The following is a 22,480-nucleotide window of genomic DNA, read 5'->3' on the forward strand; positions in this document are numbered from 1 at the left end:
TTTTAAATAAAAACCCAAAAAAACTGACAGTGTAAAAGCCCCCTTATGTGATCTTTAAAAAAATTAAAATTTTCATAGCTATTTCTTATCCTTTTCATAGGGGCTGGACAAAATAAAATACTAAAAAAAAACTTTTGGGGCCCTTTTCCCCTTTAATATTCTCGATCCCATGGTAGAAAAAGGGATAACTGTCAGTACTATTTTTGGTGAAATGGGTTTTCATTATATGTCAGGGGTTTTAAATGGATTTTTCAAATCGATGATTATTATAATATATATATATATATATATATATATATATTCAGTTTATATTAAAATACTGAAATTTTTAATTTGTATAGAAATTTTAAAACAAAATTAAAATAAAAAAAAAAAAACAAAACAAACAAAAAATAAAAATTTTGAAGGCAAATGCCCCCTATTCTTATATATACTGAATGCCCAAAAAAAGGCAAAAAACTACACACTTATGTTCTTCATAAAAACATCCAAAAAAACACCACCCTTTAAATTTTAACTTATACATATAAAACATAATAACATAAATAAAAAACTAAAAACTTAAAAAATAAAACCCTTTCTGTTTGTACCTTAACAACCCCCACAAACTGATTAACAAATTTGTTATGTGGACTTTAAACTGGTTTTTAATATTTTTCAAATAAATTTTAAATTTTATAAAACCCGAATACCCTTTTTTAATTTTTGCTTTGATTTTTGTGTTATATTTAAATTTGTGTTAATTTTTTTTTGGGTGGTTGGTTTATTTTTTTTGGTAAAGAGAAACAATTGTTTTTGGTGTTTTTTTGAAAATCAAGCATTTAAGTATTAAAAACATGTTTTAAATGATTTGTGTGTTTGTTTATGGTGTGTGTTGTGTGTGTTTGTGTGTGTGTGTGTGTGTGTGTGTGTGTGTGTGTGTGTGTGTGTTGTTTAGTGCAAAATTCAAAACTTCCAAACGAGGTTTTAATTTTTGTTTTCATTGTTTTGTGGATTCCATTAGATACTGAAATTTAAGATTTCAGTATTTCAAACCAAGTGAATATATATATATATATATATATATATATATATATATATATATACATATGTGTATATATATTTTTTTTTTTTGTTACCAAATAAGGGAACATTTTTACCATGTTGGTTTTGCCAGAATGTGTCATTTTTGAACAACCACAAATTCTTGTCACTTTTTTCAGATATCAGGAATCCATGTGTGCTAGAGACTGTATTACCAGCCTTCAGAAATGAATTTTCATACTGCTTCAGCACTCTGTGGGGTATGTTTTTTTTTTGCCTTACTCCTCAACTTAGAGGAATCAGATCAGGGAACTATACCAAATGCCAGAACACCTAGCAACAGCTTTAACTCCTTTTAAAAGTTGTCTTGGTCAATGGGTTTTCATATATACATATATATATGTTTGTTCTTTAATATCTTCATTAAACTATAGCAAAGAAATATAATAGCTCCTTCCTATAGGTCACTGACTGTCATTTGCACTTAAAAAAAGGTCTTCAAGTTAAGCAAAGATATTTTAAGTATCTACATAACAGCATTTTGCTACACATTACCAAACACTATTGAACAATGCAAAGGGATGTATTAACTCCTTCCAGAGGCATATCTAGATCAGGGTGAGGGGAGCAGCTGCCCTGCACAAAAGGTATTAGGGTTGCCATTGGTAGATGCTGATCATGTGGTAGTACAATAATGGCATTCAGTTTCTGAATGCTGGGATCACATTTGGAATTAAGACTAAAGCACTTGAGGGCTCCATGTGTGCTACAGACAGAAGTATCAGCCTTCAGAAATGAATACTGACAAAGCTTATAAAGCTTCAGCACTCCATGTTTTTTTTTTGTTTTTTTTGTTTGTTTTTTTTTTGGCTTCTCAGCTTAGCGGCATCAGATAGCAAGTTACACCAAAGGTCACAACACCTATCAAGTCTTGAGTCCCTCCCTACAGTTCCAAACAAACAAGCACTGGCTATCATTTAGCACAATCACAACTGCTTAAATGATTACTTGCCCGGGGAAATGATTGAACCTGTTATGCAGTGCTGACCAAATGCCCAAACATATTCCAGGGCAGCTGCCACTTTAACCCCCTATTTGCTACTGTCTTGTGAAGTACCATCTGACATACAATACAAGATCCACCAAAAAGCAACGGACACATTACACAAAACCTGTCAGTGTATATGTTGCTCACAACTGGGAAAAGGCAGAAATACCTCACAAAGAGGATTACCATCCTCAAACAGATGCCCCCAGACCATCTCAAAAAAACCAGCTTTACTCCATGCATATTGCCACTCAGAGGTTCTGAAAAAAAAGATATGTCAAACCCAGAGCTGATGGACATGCTCCACTTAAAGAAATCCCAATAAAATACATGCTCTAGGGACCTAAACCTTGTCACCCAAAAAACAGAAAGCTGAAGGATAGATTCCTTTCCCCGAGAATTTCCCTACTCTGGAACAAACTACCAGCTATATCAAACAAACCTCCTCATTTGCAGTCTTCAAAAATCTTGATGATTGGATGGGGAAAAAAAATTCAAGGATCATTTTTGCTCACCCAAAAGGGCACAAGAAAATAATTTTCTTGGGTGGCAAAAACCAGGGTACTTTTTTTAGGTTTATAGGCCCTAGGACCAATAGCCTAGTACCTACCTATGAACCTATGAACCAAAAAGAACTCACAAATAGCTGTCTGGAACAAGATGTCAGGATCTTAAATTATGAAGCTGATCTCCTTTTCCAAAGTGGCATCTTTACTATTTAAGAACCAGAATCACAATGAGAAGGTTAGTGAATAAAAAGTTTTGGCATCACAGAGTCATCAAGAAGGTCCTAGAATATGAATTTGATTGTTAATTTTTCTAAACACACTTTTCTGTCAACAGAAGTACAATTAAAATATAACTACAGCATCACCAGAGTGTTCATTCCTTAAAAACCATATATTCTTGTTTTTAAACCATGCTCTGCAATTGTTGAACCTATCAATCAGCTTACACTATGAGTCCTTCTCACATGCTACTAATTTGTATTAATATTTGCTTTATAAAATTTACTTCATGTAACACATATAAGGATAAACTTTAATTTCATGTTACCATGTTTTTGGTTATGGTATGTACAGTACTTGAATTATATCTTGTGAATTATTTAATGTATAATGTCTACTGTATCTTGTTGTTTTCTTGTTGTTGTTTACTGTGTTGGAGTTGGTTCCCAAGACTTTACTGAAAATGCAATCTCCCAGCTAGATAGTCTCAGTTAACAAATAGAAATAAATAAATACAATAAATACTTCAAAATATACACACCGGTCTGACCATGAGGAATAAAAAGGGTTCCTATCAACAGGATCATTAAACAGTAACAGCCTTTCCTGCAACATGATGTGTAGAGCAGCACATAAACCAGTCCATCACTTTAATTCCTTTTTTATTCTAAGAGTATTGTTATAATTTCAAAAAATGGATTGACCTGCATGGTCTGAGAAAATGCAAACATTCCTGAGCTATTTCCTGGGTAGTTCTAGACAGTGATTTCTGTTTTAAAGTTTGCACTACAATAGGTATGTAGTCTCAATTTACAAATGTAAAGCTTAAAAATATCTGAAAAACTGACTATTTTGAAAGATTTAGTCCTAGAGGATCTTGCCTTACTGTCTAGCTCTCTTGAAGGGAAGAAATGAGCTGTTTAAATTTATATATTTGTTCCCTTTAAATCACTATAGATAATTATATCAGAATTTATATTCTCAGTAGTCCAACTCATTTTGTTTTCTTAAGTGTGATTTGTTGATATGGCTACAGAAGAACTTCAAAAGTTTATCAACACTAAACATTAACAACACTACTGTGAGTTCACTTTCTGCCATTTCAGATGAATGCATCCAATCTACATTGGAAATGATAAGAGTTAGCCAGATACATAGCTACTTTTCCCCTTTCTGATACTGCCCCTTTTGTTTGAAGTAATTGGGTTCATTCTATGTAGATACATAGCTACTTTTCTTCAGTTCTGATACCAGTGGCGGATTTAGGCATGGGCGCAGGGGCGCGCGCCAGCCCCTTTTTCAACTTTGTGTTTTTTTTTTTTTGTTGAAAAATCAGGTGCATCTTTCCAGGAGAATCCTGTCACCAACGCGCCAAATACATCGAGATGTGATTGGAGATTGCAGTCAGATGATTTGTTATTTTAATAACACTTATAATGGTCTGCATCTTCCCTTGTAGTTTTGGCACGTCGGTGAGAGCTGTGACAGTAACTTTAAGTTGAAGGGCAAGTGGAATAGTAGACTCGCACGCTTTAAATAAGGTGACAGGTTGGTGCTTTGTATAGCTGTACGACCTAGTCGGACTGAAATCACAAAAAGTTGTTCTTGCTGTTAAAGAATGCTTGTCGCATTGGGAGTTTTGCGTAGGTGAGTTTAGTATAGTTACATTTAAACGGCCCAAGTAATTTGTTTGCTTTGTAGTTTAAAGTAACCCAGTATCACCTAATACATCAAAATAGTAAATTTGACTCTGGTTTATCTTTGGTAGTAAACATTATTGAATGACAGTTGGTAAAACAAATATAGTGGGTAAATACGGCAATAAAGCATCAGCAGCGCTAAGTATTTCATACGCCGTAGGTGTATATTTAGGCATAGCTAACAAATTACGTCGTTTACGGTTGGGTGTAGTTTAGTCAAGGGGAGACGAGAGCAACGTGCTTGATTTTGAAATGATTGTAATTGGGCTGTTCAGATAGTCCTATTCGCTTGTAGGAAGATCAGGAGATTTGTCTTGCCTTTGCTAACTTTTGGATAACATTTTGCATCTGAACTGTTCTAAGATTTCAAAAGTTATAGCTCCATAACCTTTGGTGTTGAGCGGCGTAAGAGTAGACTACTTTTCACAAATAAAAATTAAAAAAAAATAATTTAGAAAGTGCGCTTGTGCTGGGGGTTATGTTTGCCTTTATTGCAGTTGTTGCTTATTATGGAATTTCCCCTTGTTGGACTGGGGAGCTGTATAGCTTTCACCTTCTCGCTTTTAAATTAGAACGGAGGACAAAGTCAAAATAGTTAGGCTATCATCTGATCAGTGGTCTTTTTTTAAACACTGGTATTAAGAGTAAGGACTTGAATTTAGGGCTGTAGTCTGGATTTTCAAATTTATACTTAAAGCTTCCATATTGCTATGTTACCCCCTCCCGCACGCCTGTCATAGCCAAAGCAAGATGTTGCAGTCCACCCACTCCGTTACAAAATGCTGCTCTCTGAGCCAATCACTTGCGATCAGATTCCAGGAATCTGATGATAATCACTTTATAGTGAAAACGGTATGGGTATTTCTTTTTGAGGCGCATCTTTGCGTGAAAAAAATGCATATAAAATACTTTGTTTACTTTCAGACAAACTGCATTCTGGTGTAGCTAAATCCTTCTGCCCAGTCACGATTCCATTTTAATACAGTATACGTTTGTCTGCCTATTTGACTGCAGTCGTTAGGTCATCATTTTAAGTAACAAATTGTTGGATAGTGACTTACAAATTTATTGGTATAAACGAAGGGGCAATGAGATGGGTTAAACTGGGATTCTTTGATTAGGTGAATAATTGATATTTTAATTTACAATGCAGAGTATTTAGCATAGCTGAATAGTTCAGCACAATATTTGTCAGTAATGAATACACAGGGCGGCATTCTGGGCATCTGGATGACTGGGGGGATTTCAATGAAGAAGTCTGAAGATAAGTAAAGCAAAGCATACCTCTCAGGTGTCCAGATTTTTGTCTCATATTTTTGGTCTGTTCCTCATAAAATGTGTGGTTTTCCGGAAAATCACTGGGATGATCTGAGGACTGAAGTCACTAAACAATGACATCATACATTTCAGTTTCTGACTTCATATCCTTCAGAATTCGTATGTTAAAACAAAGCCTGTTACTCTAGCAACTCTAAGTTTATAAGAGCAATATTTAAAATATGTCCCTATTTTTCAGCCTTTGTCCCTCCATTTTGTCAGGCTTTGACTAGATTTCTTGCACTAAGAGGTTGAGAGGTATGAACCAAGGTACTCAAAGTCTATTAAGGTTTTAAATTTGGGATGTTTTTGTTTGTGTATGCCATAGAAAATGACCTGTTTACCATTATTTTGAGGATGAGATTTTATATTACATATGATTGATATGATTTTTTTCTGCATTGTGACTGTAGGAAAAGCAACTTCCGCAAATGTCTTTTTTTATTTGTAAGAATAAAAATGTAATAAAATGATGTACAAATGAGACAACGGTCTGGATGTGAAAATAAAAGGTTTGTGCAACTGAAAAGCAAATGTATGGAACTGAAAACATGAAATATATTTTTACACTGGGTTACCAACAGTTATTTGTATCAGTGTCTTGTTACTAATGTTCTTGTGCGTAATTGTAATAAATCTGTTTCAGTAGCCTCGGCGGCAGTAATTAATTACAAAGCCAAGATAAAATCTCTGGTGATAAAGTTGCCTGTGCCATATTAGTGAAAGTGAACTATTTGGTTGGTCTTGCCTAGCTCAGACATATATGAAAAGGCCTTTCATTGCGAGTGTTGTTTGGTTAGAAGTTTGCTGAACCTATAAGCTGATTCTTTACAGTTACAACATTTCAGCCAATTTTGTTGTCTCTGAATTTTAATACAATTTATAAAGTTTGATTTCTGAATGTCTAGACAAACTTTGGAAGCTGTTCAAACCTCTCAAGTGTCCTTATTTTCCAGTGATGTTCCTATTCTCAGACCTTATTTAGAATATCTATATTTCTGGAGGTATGTCTCCATTTTCAAGTTTGATTTATCCTTTCACACAATTTTCTGAATCCCCCTCATCCCATGTGTTTTGAAGATGTCTAGTACACAGAAAAACACACTACATGGCCAACATACTAGTGGCAACAATAATTTAAAGAGAATTCAGATTTTACAACTACCTTTTTTTTTTGAAGAAAAATAAATGACCTTGTGTGGTACAACTTTGTGATACAGTTCATTGAAATCTACTGATTTTACACTGTCATTTTGATAATGTGCTTATATTTTCCCATCATTTTGCCAGTCTCTGCTTTTTTAATATGTTTTTTGAGTAGTATCCAACTATTCTACTGGAAGCGGAAAGAGTTGTGTTATTTAGTATTCAAATTTTACACAAATTAATATTCCAGATATTTAGATGGATGTTCCCATTTTTCAAGAACCTTTGTTCATATTTTCAATCTGTGTAGGTTGAAAGGTATGCATGGAATATGCATTATCTTAGACTGGGCTGAGTCTCTTCTGTACCATTAACTAGCACAACCAATATCCCATCTAGAAATTTACAAAAACTGGGAGCACACTAGACCTGATAAATAACTTGTGTGTTGAGTAAACCTCAGCACTCCAGACAGCAGGCTTTGAGACTTTTAAAGGAGGTACCCTCATCCATTCACCACCCTCTTGATTTACCACTGCCAGTATATTGATTCCATACATACTATGCTATATTGTCATATCCTCAAAACTGAGACACATAGAAATGAAGAAAATGTGTGCAGCATTGTGTTTATTGTGCAAATTAGTCAAGTTAGGCCACATGCACAACCATGTCACACCCATGATGAACAGAATAAAAAATAATAGTGTGCAAAAGCAGCCCTTCTGAATGGAAAACTACTTCCACTAACATACCAAAATTGCTTTCATAGTACATTAGACTTTCAGATAAATAGATGTGCTCGCCTCTAAATGTCCTCAGCAAGGTACACAGATGTCAAAGTGGTGCCTGTTCTTTGGCCAGATGCATTTGTCAAAACAAAATGCATTCAATAAGCAAGTTCTGTATTGAGCATGTGATAAAGTCAGAAGTTACAGCCTGTATTAAGTAAGAATAGAATATCTTTTGATTGCTAATCTTTGCATCTGTTAACAAAGCATGTGTTCCTTCTACACTAGGGGGCTTTGGGGGCATGAGATTTTACTTATCTGATTTTTTTTCTTTTGAGAATGCTGTCTCTCCCTTATCTATGTCTTTTTACTGTCACTGGAAGCAACCAAGTGCAGCCAAAACCCTTCCACTTTCAGGAAGTCCTATCCTCACTGTAGCACTTGCTTCTCATAGCCTTACTTACTTAGACTAATTCAAGCTAGCTTTCCCTAGGCAATGAGCTACCTGTCAGAAGTGGCCAGACCACCTATTTAGTAATCACCATAATCTCTGTTATTGTAATGCATCATTTCCATAATAATACATGCACTGTAGCGCCATATGTATTAACTCATACACATATGGAGAGAGTGAAAAGAGATACAGCCATATGTTTCTTGAGTCAAGTTTAGCCTGGTTCCATGATAGACATTGTAGGTTCAGGACTAGACTGTTATAACTTGGTAGTACTTACTGCAAAAAAAAAAAAAGTATCCATCCCTTTTTATTTGGTCTTCTCTGTAGCACTTCCAGCAAACACATTATAGATTATGTTACAGTTTTCTAGCAGTGAACAGGCTGCTATGCTACACATCCTTAGTGGGGGCATTGTAGGTAGCACTGTCTGACATCATGCCATATATCCTTCTTTCACTTCCCTTCACTTTAGCCCTTCCAGCCTGCATTCCACCACCGAGAACACACTTCTCCCAACTAACTATATCCTATACTATGTAACCTGCTGTCCCTTGTGGTGACAGGCTTCCAATCACTGGCAGAATGCAGGATTGCTAGTATCCCAGGTACTCATGCATAGCTGATAAAGGTGATATTTCCTTGTGCGTTATTCCTTCCTGCTTGAAGTGTACAGTAGTTTTGTGCTGTCTCTAAGCTCAGACCCCCAAAAAACAGTGAGTAAGTTTACTATATTAATTGCTGTTTGTTGGGGGTAGAACAACTTCAGAATGAGAGTAGGCAAACATAGGTGGTGGGTAAGTAGAGGGGAGTTTTTTTCTATCTATTCACTTGTTTGAGACCTGTACAGCCAGAAGTACATATGTCTTGAAAAACTGTGCACATGGGCTGTCGGATACAAGCACTTTTTTTTTCCTTAAAGGGAGTTGTCTTTCATGACATGTAGATTTGAACAAACCTAGCAGATGTCATAGGATCAATGTAAAATAGCTGACTCAAATGGTAAGCTAAGTCTGAAGCAGCTATGGACATGAACATAGAGGCCATGATATGTAAGGCATACATGTGTATAATACATACATACACATATAGATACAGGTATCTGTTAATCTTCACCATCTTCTGGTAACTGTGGGAACGGCATTATTTTTCGTTCATTATTTTTGCCTGCTGACATGTGGTAGGTGTTTGAGAAACGTTAAAATCTAAGCAGTGCCCCCCCCCCCATTTACAAATGTTCGCTATAACAAATCAAGCTGTCAGAACTGCTAAGTGACATAAGTCACCATGCCTGAAATTTTGTTGTTATGGTGAGGAATTATTAAGTTTCCCCCTGTGTTTTGTACTAATCTACTGACTAGCATATGTGGTCCTTTTCTCTTGCAAATAAACATGTTGACTGCGTTCTGTTGTATGGAGAGATTTTTGTAGGGGGTAAGCATAAAATGTCTAAAAGGCGCTTCTCCTAAGTATTTAATTGTGGTATCTGGTGGAGAAAGCCATACCTTATAAGCAGTGGTGTAGTTGTACTTTATTTTCTGCTTCTATGTGCTAATTGCTGTCTCACAATCTACCTGGCATTTAAACTGTAATTTCACTCAAGCTGCTGCCCCCCCCCCAAAAAAAAAAAGCACAATACTTTCAGCTGCTCAGTCAACTACAGGTTTTGCTATTAGATTTGTATTCCTCTTGTAAACAAGATATGTACATGTTGGAGGCATTAATCCTAGATGGTTATGGACGTGATAGGGCTTGATAAAGCCCATTGTTTCTAACATGCTTAGTAGATACCTTGTATGCAGAGTATACGTGGTTACACTAGTGTCTTTAAATATAAGGATATGCCTTGCCTTGTTGCTATTAGCTGATTTAAGAATTGTCTGTGTTGCTATGCAGTCTTATTTAGGTAACTTCATTAGTGTTGTTGCAAAATTGTAACCGACAATCCCATTGCTGCTTTGTCTCCCCCCCCCCCCCATCATGGATGCACTGAGTTGTGTAGTGCGTATTTCTTTAATGCAAATTCCTCATGTCTATTTTACTGGTTGCTACATGTGCAAAATGTGGTTTGATGCCTAGAGCAGTTGCTAGCTGAGTCTCTTAAAAAAATAGAGGGCAAGTAGCTCAGCATACCTCTCAATGAGACAGATTTTTGCAGGATGTCCAAACTTTGGCCTCATAGTGTCCCTATTTTTGGGACTTAAATTTTCCTACTTTTATTTATGACTTTGTCAAGACTTCTTGCTCTAAACAGCTGATGTATGTAGTTCAGCCATCACTAAACATGCTAGACTTGTGTCTTAGTTTCACCTGTTCAGATTATGTGGCTTTTTTGGCAGATCTTTAGGGGTTGCAGTCTCAATGTAGTTTCTGACTTTGGTTCATAGGTAGATACTAGGCTATCTGCCCTAGGGCATTTATAAGCCTAGCCATCACTAAACATGCTAGACTTGTGTCTTAGTTTCACCTGTTCAGATTATGTGGCTTTTTTGGCAGATCTTTAGGGGTTGCAGTCTCAATGTAGTTTCTGACTTTGGTTCATAGGTAGATACTAGGCTATCTGCCCTAGGGCATTTATAAGCCTAGCCAGAGTGTATTTGGCTTCCGCCTCCCTATTAGATTAGCCTACTGTGGGTCTGTAAAGTAGGTCACAGAAGGTACCCTTTTAAGATTAGTTTACTGTGCCTCTGTCTAGCAGGGACACAGAAAAGATCCCAGGGGTGAATTTGTGATTTCCCATCCACGCGTCCAGATTTCGCTTGAAGAGGGTCAGCGAGGGGCTATGTCTAACATGAATTGGGATTCTATTCCAGAGTGAGGGGAGCCTCTGGGAAATGAATCTCCCTCCAGCATGTCCTATTTATTTTTGTGCTGTGGTTTAAGTCCCTGGAGTGTGTAGCTCCCATAGATGCTGTATTTTTTGCTTTGGAGAGGGCAGCTTTCAACTGTGCATCTGTGATGTCAGGGAGGTTACATTCAGTTGGGATAGGCATTTGCTCCTTTGGGGGGGAAGGGGGTGGAGTTGGTGCTGAATCTGTCTGCCAGGATGTTGGCTATGTCTGTAGGTTCAGTATATTTTGTACCATTATTTATGCAACAATTCAGAGCATATCTGGGAGTTTCCACCCATATTCCTGACATAACTAAAGAAGGCTTTGTGATTATCTTTAGTGTCTAGGGCAATTTTTCTTTCAAAACTGGCCTTTGATGATTTTGAGGGATCAAAGTTTCTTGCTAATACTGATCAGAGATGCCTTCCCTTTTTGGGATTTTGCTCTGTCATGTAGTAGCTTCCTCCTTCTGTTGTATAGCTTATTTATGGCCGGGGTCCACCAGACCGGTCTCCTGTTTTTGGAGGAATGAGTCTTGGTTTTATTTGGGATAGCACGATCCATGCATTCCTGCAGGTGCTCATAGAATGCATTTGTAAAGGAAGTCACCCAATAACATAGTGTTTGGAGAGACCTTCATATTCTCCAGTGTTCTCAGGAATGCCAAGTGGGGTTCCTGTAATAGGGAGGGTGTTCTGTAGCAGGCTACAAACTTTAAGGCAGTTTTGCCCACTGTTAGTTGCACATGGATGGTTTCCGATGCTTCGTGCAGTGCCACTAACCTGGAGTTATAGGTATCTTTGAATGTAGATACTCCCACTCCTTTTGTGCTTTGGTCCAAGTTTTGGGGCCGAAACATATGGTGAGTTATAACTTGGTAGTGCTGGGGTGCTCTCAGGAGCCTTGAACCAGGATTCTGTTACTGCACAGACATTGATTTCCTCCATACTGAGGAGAGCCTCGACCATCTTGAGGTTTAGACTTCTAGCATTGAGTAGCTTTACCTTTAGTTTTTTTTTATCCTTGGGTTGTCTATGGAGGTGGGTTTGTCCTTTGAGCCTTGCCTAAAAAAGGCACTATGGGGCTGGCAAGAGCCTTGGCCAATATACGAAAGCCTAATGGTGACAGGTGCAAGCTGTCCCTTCACTTCATATTCAAGAAAAGCATGCTAAGTACTTTATAGCCTTTTCTAATATTGTCTCTCCCTGATTTTGGGGAGTGTAAGTGTGTAAGTTTAGCATAGCAATGTCTGTAGAATGTATGCACATGACAGGGATGCGGCAGTGTAGTTAAGCACCGTACTGTTATATGGTTGAATTGGATATGTAATAGCAGTGGTGAAGGGGCAAGCTGAACTATTGCCTGGGTGATTTGAGTTTTAGTGGCTTGGGCAGGTTAGACTTGCCCTAACCCATGAAGTGGTAGGGGTGACTACAGTCAGTTTCCACTCCCTTGTGGGAACCAGAGAACTCTGCAGTGCTGCCTGTATGTAGGTAAGGTGGTCTTAAGTGAGATGGTTCACCACTGACTCATGCACTGTGGTGGTGCCTAGTGTCCCGCTTTCCTGCTTACACCCCGGTAGTTGACTGACCAGACTGTGCCCCCCCCTTGCAAATTCCTGGATCCGCCACTGGATACTCCCCCTTTTGTTTGAAGTAATTGCGTTCTTTCTATGCAGATACATAGCTACGTTTCTTCCTTCTGATACTCCCCCCTTTTGTTTGAAGTAATTGCTTTCTTTCTATGTAGGGCTTCTTTTTTGTGCTTCTGCTTTTCTTCTGTGTGATGAATGGTTCTGTCTAAAACTCAATGACAGCCATACCCTGGCCAACCAGTGGCTGAATGGATAAACCACTCACCTTTGATGCTAAAAGGTTCATAGGTTCATTGGAGATTACTAGGCTAACAGCTTAAGGACCCTTACAAACCTAGCCAATATAACCTGATTTTACCCAATATATGACCCGCTAGGGACAAGAGGATGGCATGAATTTGTGCCTGTGCACTGGGTATGTTACAGATTATCCCTGTCCATAAGGGACATAGGCACAGGCACTACCCCAGGTGTGAATTTGTGATTCCCCAGCCATTGATCCAAACTGTGTTTGAAGAGGACCAAGGAAGGGCTCTGCTTAAGGTGAATAGGAAGCCTGCTCCATGGAAGGGAATTCTCTAAGACACATATCTGACTCTCCAGCATGTTTTGTTTGAGTTGCTAACCAAGTTTAGATACCTATATTGGGTGACTCTCATGCTGTTTGACTTGAGAATGTGTAGCAGCTCCATCAGGGCTGGATTTGTGAATGCCTTTTAGGTCAGGCATGGGTCACCCCTTAATAGTTGGTAGGAGACAGAGTAAAGGGATAGGGCTTTTAGTCTATCCACATAGTTCATGTTATTTGTACCATGTATTGTCTTTGTGAGGAACCTCTGAGGTCACTCCAGATACTGTAAGTGTCTTGTCAGGCACTTGCCAAATGGTGCTTTGTACTCAGTTATTGGTCTAGTGAAGGCAGAGTACAGGGAGATTATAATTTCCTTGCATCTGGATGCAATACCTTTACTTATAAGTTGTGCCACATAAAAGGATTTCTTCACCACTGTGGACACATGGCAGTCAAAGTTCAGGCTACTCTCTATCTGTGTACCTAGGTCTCGCACATCTGAGTTTACTCTAAGGGGTGTGCTATTCATGTTATAATTTGCAGGCGTATTTGATTTCCAAAAGGGTATGATAATGCATTTTTTTTTTTTTTTTTTTTGCATTCAGTCTTATGGCACTTATGGCTCTGGCATCAAGTTGAAAGATTGTGGGTTCTATTCCCTATATAAGTTTTCAGATTAATTTTCCAGTTCTAACACTACAGTTCAGCATAAGGAGGGGGTGCATTCCTGAGCATGCAATCCTTAAGATGAGATTTTAAACTGAAGTCCCATCTGCATGAACTGGTGGTAGCTTAGAAGAAAGTAAGGGATCCTACAGCACTTATCAAAAAGATGAGAGGCTCTCAAAAATGTTATTCACATAAAACCAAAATACCAATTACAATACTAAGTAGTAGAACATAATATGAATTTAAAACAAAAATAAGAAGTAGATGTATGTATATATCTATCATACAACTTCTTCTATGTGAGTGCATCTCATTTTGTTCTGTTTGATCCTTCTTCTTTGAGTTCATAACCAGAATAAACTTTTTATTATTTCATCATGTTCACACTATTTCCTCACAGCAGCCATGGGAACTAATCTAAGGGGGAGGTGAAAGCCAACACATTCCAGCTAGGCTTATAAATGCCTTCAGGTTAGTACCTACCTATGAATCTATTACTTTATCAAATGTCTCTTCTTCTTTATAATCCTGAAATATCAATGTTACACTATTTCCATGTTTACCTCATATTTCTTATTTTGCAAACAATCTTTAACATACTGTATTGTTTGTTCAACCCTATATCTCTGCACCACACATTTATGTTCCTTCTTTTGTTTATATCTTATTTCATTTTGTGCAGATAATTTTGCTAATTAACATTCCTTTCTTTTTTTTTCTAACTTTTCCCTGTCTTCCACATCACAATCAAACTGAGAATAGCAGTGGCGGCTGGTGACTTCAAATCAAAGGGGGGCTGCAGGGGATAGCTGAATGGGTGGGGTCAATAGGAAGAGGTGCGACCAACTAGAAAGGGGAGGAGCTATGCTCAAAACCACAAAAACTAACTTTAATTAAATATGCTGCCCTGGGTGCCAAACCCTCATTATGAGAGTCCAATCAAGACAAATGAAGTGTAAAAGAATAAAAATATTTAAATGCATTGGCTGCATGACAGCTTACTTAATATCTAGATGGAAACAAAAATGTTGTGAGGCATGAAAAATAAATTACTTTTTAAATACATTACAGGAATGCCAGTCAAAATCAAGTATAAGAAAAACAAGCAGCACTCAACTCAAACTACTTCTCCTTGCACTGCAGTTCTAATTATAAATTTATATTCAGCTTTATTAAAGCACCATGTAACATGCTGAAAGTAGCAATCTCTGTGATGCCCCCACTTGTAAAAATGTTTCTTATCCAAAACAGACCTGCTGCCTGACAACTATCTACTTGTTTCATGGGGAAAACACGATCAAAGTAAAAATGAAAAGCAAACAAGAAACAAGCTCAAGATACATTGCTTAAATTATTACTGTACAGGTTATGGACCACACATGAATGGCATTCTGTTTGGTTTACTGGTAAAGCCCTCAGAGATCACTAGAAGTCTCCAACAAGTGTAATGAGCTTCTTAAAATAATGTAATCCTGTCCTTTACTACAAATACTGTCATATGCATTTCAATATCCAATGTTTATACATTATCTAGTTAAGTATTCTCTGCATGGCAACAACAGACAGGCTTCAATGTTGGCAATTCTTTAACAGTATGCTTATTAAAGCTTACTTGCATGTTATGATCTCAGACAAGCTTACTTGATGGTCATTAAAGCATTGCTACTTAAAACACAGAGCAACAGGCACTTTGAGTAATAAGCATAAATCAACAGTACAAAAATATGACAGAATCCAGACCATTCTGCAGAATCAAGAACAGATGAAAAGCCACTGTAGTACTTGTGTCTACCTTGTATGGGGGGATAAGCTGCACATTTACACTGCATAACTGCTCCTTGCTTTGCTTGGACACATCTAGAATCACTACATGGGGGAGTGGGGTGCAACAAGTATGTCACAATTTGAAATGTCTCTGGCTGACGGTGATTGGCCCTAACACATTTGTCATACCTCTCACCCTCAGGGCAAGAAATCTGGGCAAAGCCATACATAGAAGTGGGACAAATGCCCAAAAATAAGGACAATTTTTAAATATTGTTCTTATAAACTTAGAAAGATAATAGAATAGTAGGTCTTGCATTAGTATGAATTTTCTGAAGGATATGAAATCTGAAACTCAAATGCCTGTCATTATTTTCTAACTTCAGTCTTTAATGATTTACCACTAATTTGCCAAAAAAACACAATTTTATGAAAAATGGACCAAAAATATGATGCAACAATATAAAATAGCCACACAATACAGCTGGGAACCTGTCAAAGAAGGGAAACTTTAATATTAGTACTGCTAACTTGAGCAGCTGACAAAATAAAAGAGTCTACATGCATTTCTGAAATGAAAGTAATCTATAACTCTGATTATTACAGTTATTTCTTAATTATAAACCCTCCATGTTTTCTTCCAAAATTGCTATTTTGCAGAGAGATTATTAGGGGAAGAGCAACATTTTGAGCCAAATTCAGGGACAGTTGAGAGGTTTGGCTATGCCTAATTCTATAAAGCAATTTGCATGTACCTCTCAACCTGTTAATGTAATAAATCTGGACAAGGCCAAATATATTGGGGGGACATATAAACAGTACTAAAAATTGCTCTTGTATAAACTGGGACAGTTGATAGAACATGTCTTACTTTAGCATGCATTTTTCTGTAGGTTATGAAGTCTGAAACTAGTGTGTCATTATTTAGTGACTTAATTCCTAAATGATTTGCCAGAAAACCACAAATTTTATGAGGAACAAACCAAAAATAAGAAGCAAAAAACCTATTCATTCTTTGAAAATCTGGACAGTTGGGAGGTATAGTTCAGCTGGGCTGTCTAAGTTTGCCGCCCTTCCCCCTCACAAAACCATGGTCGAATGGAGCCTCCCCCTGCAGTCATTCCAATGATTCATTACTTTGCTATTTCACTCCATTTACCATAAACACTAATGTGCATACTGATTTACTTCTATGATGATTTGAACTTCATTTGAAAGTTTTATTTTGCATTTTACAGCACAAACACTAAGACATCTGTTAAACAAACTTGGCATTAAAACTTCTCTGCCCTTGAAACTCACATTCATTGAAACATTAAAACCCACATTCAAAGAAAATACATTTTACCTGTGGCAGATAAAAATTAATTCTGGGCTGTTTTCAAATCATAGGCCCCTTGCATATGAAACATACATGTGCTCGTTGATACACCTTCCTATTGCTTTGAACATTTTTCCAGTAAACAATCAATGAAACAAAACTGCCCAATTCAGAACATTTCCATCATAAAAGTCTACTCAAACTTTTACAGTCCACTATTATCAGTAAATATGCACAATTCTACAGTCCACCATTATCAGTAAATATGTACAATCTCTGAAGTAGTAAAAAGGTCATCTAAATAATTCCACGTTAAATAAATCTGTAATGAAGAGGTTGCTGCTAGCAGTCACCTTTATATTTCATGGTTTCATCGAAAAATAAAGTGCCTGATGCCCCTGAGGAATAAATTGCCTAAATTACATTAAAAATAAGCTAGTAATATTGCAATAGGAAATGGATGGCAAACTGATAACAGGCTCATAATTAGTGTCTTAACTTTCAGTACAGCAGCATTCACCCCTTATGGGAGTAGAACCAACAACCTTCTGCATCAAAAGCAAGTACACAGCCTGTTGTGCTAATAGCACTAAACTTCTCTTCCCCTGCAGCTCTCAGTTCCTTGTAAAATCTACTCAATACTCAACTGCATCTCAACTTCGCAGCACAAGAAGTCTGGAAAAAGCCTAATTTATTGGGGTGGGTCAAAAGGGCAAAACCAGGGGCACATTAAACATTGCTTGTATAATCTTGGAAAGCTGCTAGAATAAAATGCTGTGTTACCACTATACATTTTACTGCCAAAGTCCCTGTGCAAAAAAGAGTCAGAACAACATACCACTATGCCAAATCACCTGCTTTGTGAAAGAAAAATGCTGTGTTACCACCGTACATTTTACAGACAAGGTCCCTGTGCAAAACAGTCAAGAGCAACATACCACTATGCCAAATCAGCTGTTTTGTGAAAGTGAGGAAGACTGAAACTTAAATGGCTATCATTTAATGAATTCAGTTCTCACCATAGCTGTCAACCTCTTAACACAAAACACCTGGACAAACCCAGTAATGAGGGAATACAGCCCTCAAACATATTCAGTGAATTCAGTTCTTGCCATAGCTGTCAACCTTAGCACAAAAAACCTGGACAAAGCCACTAACAGGTTATTACAGTCCCAAAAATAAGGAAAAATTTCAAATAGTCATCTTATAAAGTTAAAAAAATTGCTATAATAAAAGGTTGTGTTACTATATATTTATTGCTAGAATAAAAAGTTGTTTTACTATGTATTTTCTGAAGACTATGAAGCCTGAAATTCAAATGTCTGTCAGTTTTACTTCTGATGGAACAAAAACAATTTTCAGCAGAGGCCCAGGGAGAAATACTGTAGACACGTCTTTGTGAAATGGCAGGACACCAGAGCAAATCCACACAAACACAGAGATAAGATGCAGACTTCACAAAGGCAGCACCCCAGCCAAGAATCAAACCACACATCCTATAGTTGCGAGGCAACAATACTGCCACTGCACCATCAAACATGTAAGCAATTAAACATTCAGAAACCTGAATTCTGCAATTCAAATGCCTGTCAATTTTATTTAACATTTGTTAATCAGGACAGTCTGACTTGGAACAAAAAAACAATTTTCAGCAGAGGCCCAGGAAGAAATAATGCAGACATGTCTTTGTAACATGGGAGGACACAAAAGCAAACCCACACAAACACAGGGAGAAGATACAGACCCCACAAAGATGGAACCCCAGCCAAGAATAAAACCTGAGAACCTGCAGCTGTGAGGCAACAATGCTACCAGTGCACCATCAAATAAAAGCAAACCCACACAAACACAGGGAGAAGATAACAGACCCCACAAAGAAGGAACCCCAGCCAAGAATCAAACCTGAGAACCTGCAGTTGTGAAGCAACAATGCTACCTACACCATCAAATATCATGCATTGCAACATTTACAAACCACAGATATTATGAGAAACAGATTAGATCAAATATGAGGCAAAAATCTGCAATTTCTTTCCAAATGGTGGTGGGTAGGGAACTCAAGTCTTTAACACCTGCATACAGGGTACAGGGTTCAAGCCTGAGGTATTCCCTACCACACCACCATGAGCACCTGGGGCATTTACACATGCACACACACATATATATATGTATATATATATATACTTTATTAGGGGGTCAAGCATGCATCCAGTGATTCAAAAAGCTTTTACCCGGAGAAATATTGAGTTTTATTTCTTAATTCTGATTTTAGCAGCAAAATGTTTCAACTAGCCTCTTAACATACTGCAAAGGGGACAAAGCTGAACAACATTGTTGCTCATTAAAAAAAAAAGAAAGAAACAAAGCCTCCACTGCCTGGCAGGAAAATCTCCAGTGGTAACATAAGTTTCCAACAGTACAAGCAAACCTACTACCTCATTCTAGCTTGTCCCTCCCCACACAATTGCAAACTCCCACCAAGGGGAGCTTGCACAGTACAAAATTCCACTCATTATCATGATATGACAATGACCCCCAGTCCACCATCATGGCTAAGTAGCAAAACTTCTATGACTCACTTCTAGACATGATGTCAGACCACAACACAGCAGACAGAGATAGAAAGACAAGTAAATTAAGTTAAAAGTATAGATTACAAAGTAGTTCCACATAGCTGCTTAGTAAGGTATGATCTGCCTAAAACTGCTGTGATGGGCAGTGTTATTTTGTTACACAGTACATATCATCATCATGCTAAGCACAGGAGTGCCTACTAGATAGTGGTGTACCAGCCACTCCTGTGTACCATTCAAAAAAAAAACAACAGGATAACCTTTGTACGCCTCATTGTACTACCTTAATTTGTGTTGGTGCTCATGAACTGGGGTAGTCTGTGGCAGGCATCATACAGAACAGATGAGTGTTCAGAACTGCATGTTACATTTATTAGGGACCACTCATAAAATGTTGCAAATACCAGTTTCAGCCCTTTGCACCCAAAGACTGTCACAGTCAACGATGTCCATTCTGATACAGCACACCTACTGTGACTCTGAAGAAATGACATAAATATCCACAAACAAACACCATGATGACCCAACCCTACCGCCCATATTCACACACACACACACACACACACACACACACACACACACACACACACACACACACACACACCTTCCCCCGACCATATATTCAAACACACACACACACACACACACACACACACACCTTCCCCGACCATATATTCAAACACACACCATTAAATTCAATGCTTCAAGCACACACAATAAATCCAAATGTTCACGCACACACACACAATAAATCCAAACGTTCAAGCACACACACACAATAAATCCAAACGTTCAAGCACACAGAATAAATTCAAACACAAGTACATGATTAATCTGATACACTTACCTGTCTGTTCTCCATACATCCGATTCCCGCGCACGTACATCCAAACACTGAAACACTGCCCGCGAGATCCAAAACCCCGAGATCTTCACGACCGACGAGAGATTCCAGACTGCTGGTGTTGCAGTCCGGCCCCGACGCATTTTACCAATGAGTCTATGCAGTTTAGAACTGCACAGACCTCTCTTCACGATTCCCTATCAGGACTGCCCGACTGCCTGGAGCATGCGCATAAGAGTCGCAGTAGTCTGGACAACTGCGCATGCGCGAAGTCCGCAAATTTTTAAAAACTTTTTTTTTCTTTTTTTTTCTTTTTTATTTATTGTTTTCAGTTGAGGGGGCTGCAGTCCGGCAGTCCAATAGCATGGGCCGCCCCTGGAGAATAGTCAGTTTTCACATTTTCTGCACATGGCTTTGCAACTGTGTTTTATATGCCCCCCTCCCCCTGACACACTCATTGTTCACAGCATCTTTTTCTTCAGTCTTAAATTAAATGACCAAAACTTACAAAAAAGTAGCATGCCTTTGGTTGCATAGAATATCTTAGTGTTCCCTACACAGAAATATTCTCAACTTTCTATTAATGCATTGCTGACTCAGAAATGGCCAGGCAATCCAGTATGTAGAGTAAAAACTTTCTACATTCCATAAACAGACATGAGCGCTTTCACAGAGATACTGCTTCATCAGATGTAATTCCAAACTGATTATTTTACCATTTAAATATAAAATGCTATTACCAATTATCCCATCAGTAAAAGTTCATTATTGTTAAAGAAACAGGACCATTATTTCACACTTTATGCATGCAAAAGCTGCTTAAAACATATTCACTATCACAGCAATTAAATACAAATGCATATAAAAAATGCATATATAAAAAATAAAAATATATACACATATAAAGCTATAAACATTCTATCAAAATCAAAAACCTAGAATTATATTATCTGAACAACGGTCTTGTTTTTAACATAGGTTTGAGTGGGACCTTGTCATTTAAACCATGACAACTGCCCCTCTCAAACGAACTATCCATCTTGTTTCTAACTGTTCAGTATAATTTCTGGTATCTTCACCTCTGATGTTATGTATATATGCATGTTTGTTCTTTAATATCTTCACTAAACTATAGCAAAGAGATATAACAGCTCCTTCCTATAGGTCACTGACTGTCATTTGCACTTAAAAAAAGGTCTTCAAGCTAAGCAAAGATATTTTAAGTATCTACATAACAGCATTTTGCTACACATTACCAAACACTTTATTGAACAAATTAAAGCAAAGAGATGTATTAACTCCTTCCAGAGGCATATCTAGATCAGGGTGTGGGGAGCAGCTGCCCTGCACAAAAGGTATTAGGGTTGCCATTGGTAGATGCTGATCATGTGGTAGTACAATGATGGCATTCAGTTTCTGAATGCCGGGATCACATTTGCAATTAAGACTGAAGCACTTGAGGGCTCCATGTGTGCTACAGACAGAAGTATCAGCCTTCAGAAATGAATGCTGACAAAGCTTATAAAGCTTCAGCACTCCATGTTTTTTTTTTTTTTTGTTTTGTTTTGTTTTTTTTTTTTGGCTTCTCAGCTTAGAGGCATCAGATAGCAAGCTACACCAAATGCCACAACACCTATCAAGTCTTGAGTGCCTCCCTACAGTTCCAAACAAACAAGCACTGGCTATCATTTAGCACAATCACAACTGCTTAAATGATTACTTGTACTGCTTGCCAGAACTGATTGGTACCTGTTATGCAGTGCTGACCAAATGCCCTAACAGCATATTCCAGGGCAGCTGCCACTTTAACCCCATATTTGCTACTGTCTTGTGAAGTACGCCATCTGACATACAATACAAGATCACTACCAAAGCAAAAGCAACTGCGACACATTACACAAAAACCTGTCAGTGTATATGTTGCTCACAACTGGAAAGGCAGCAGAAGTACCTCACAAAGAGGATTACCATCATCAAACAGATGCCCACGCAGACCATCTCAAAAAACTCCAGCTTTACTCCATCGCATATCGCCTACTCAGAGGCGATCTCTGCCTAACATACAAAGCTATGTCAAACCCAGAGCTGATGGACATGCTCCACTTAAAGAAATCCCAATACCTCCAAGCTACATGCTCTAGGGACCTAAACCTTGTCACCACAATA

This window comes from Protopterus annectens, chromosome 5.part1, assembly GCF_019279795.1.
Source record: "Protopterus annectens isolate FY-2018-M chromosome 5.part1, PAN1.0, whole genome shotgun sequence".
Lineage (NCBI taxonomy): Eukaryota > Metazoa > Chordata > Ceratodontiformes > Protopteridae > Protopterus > Protopterus annectens.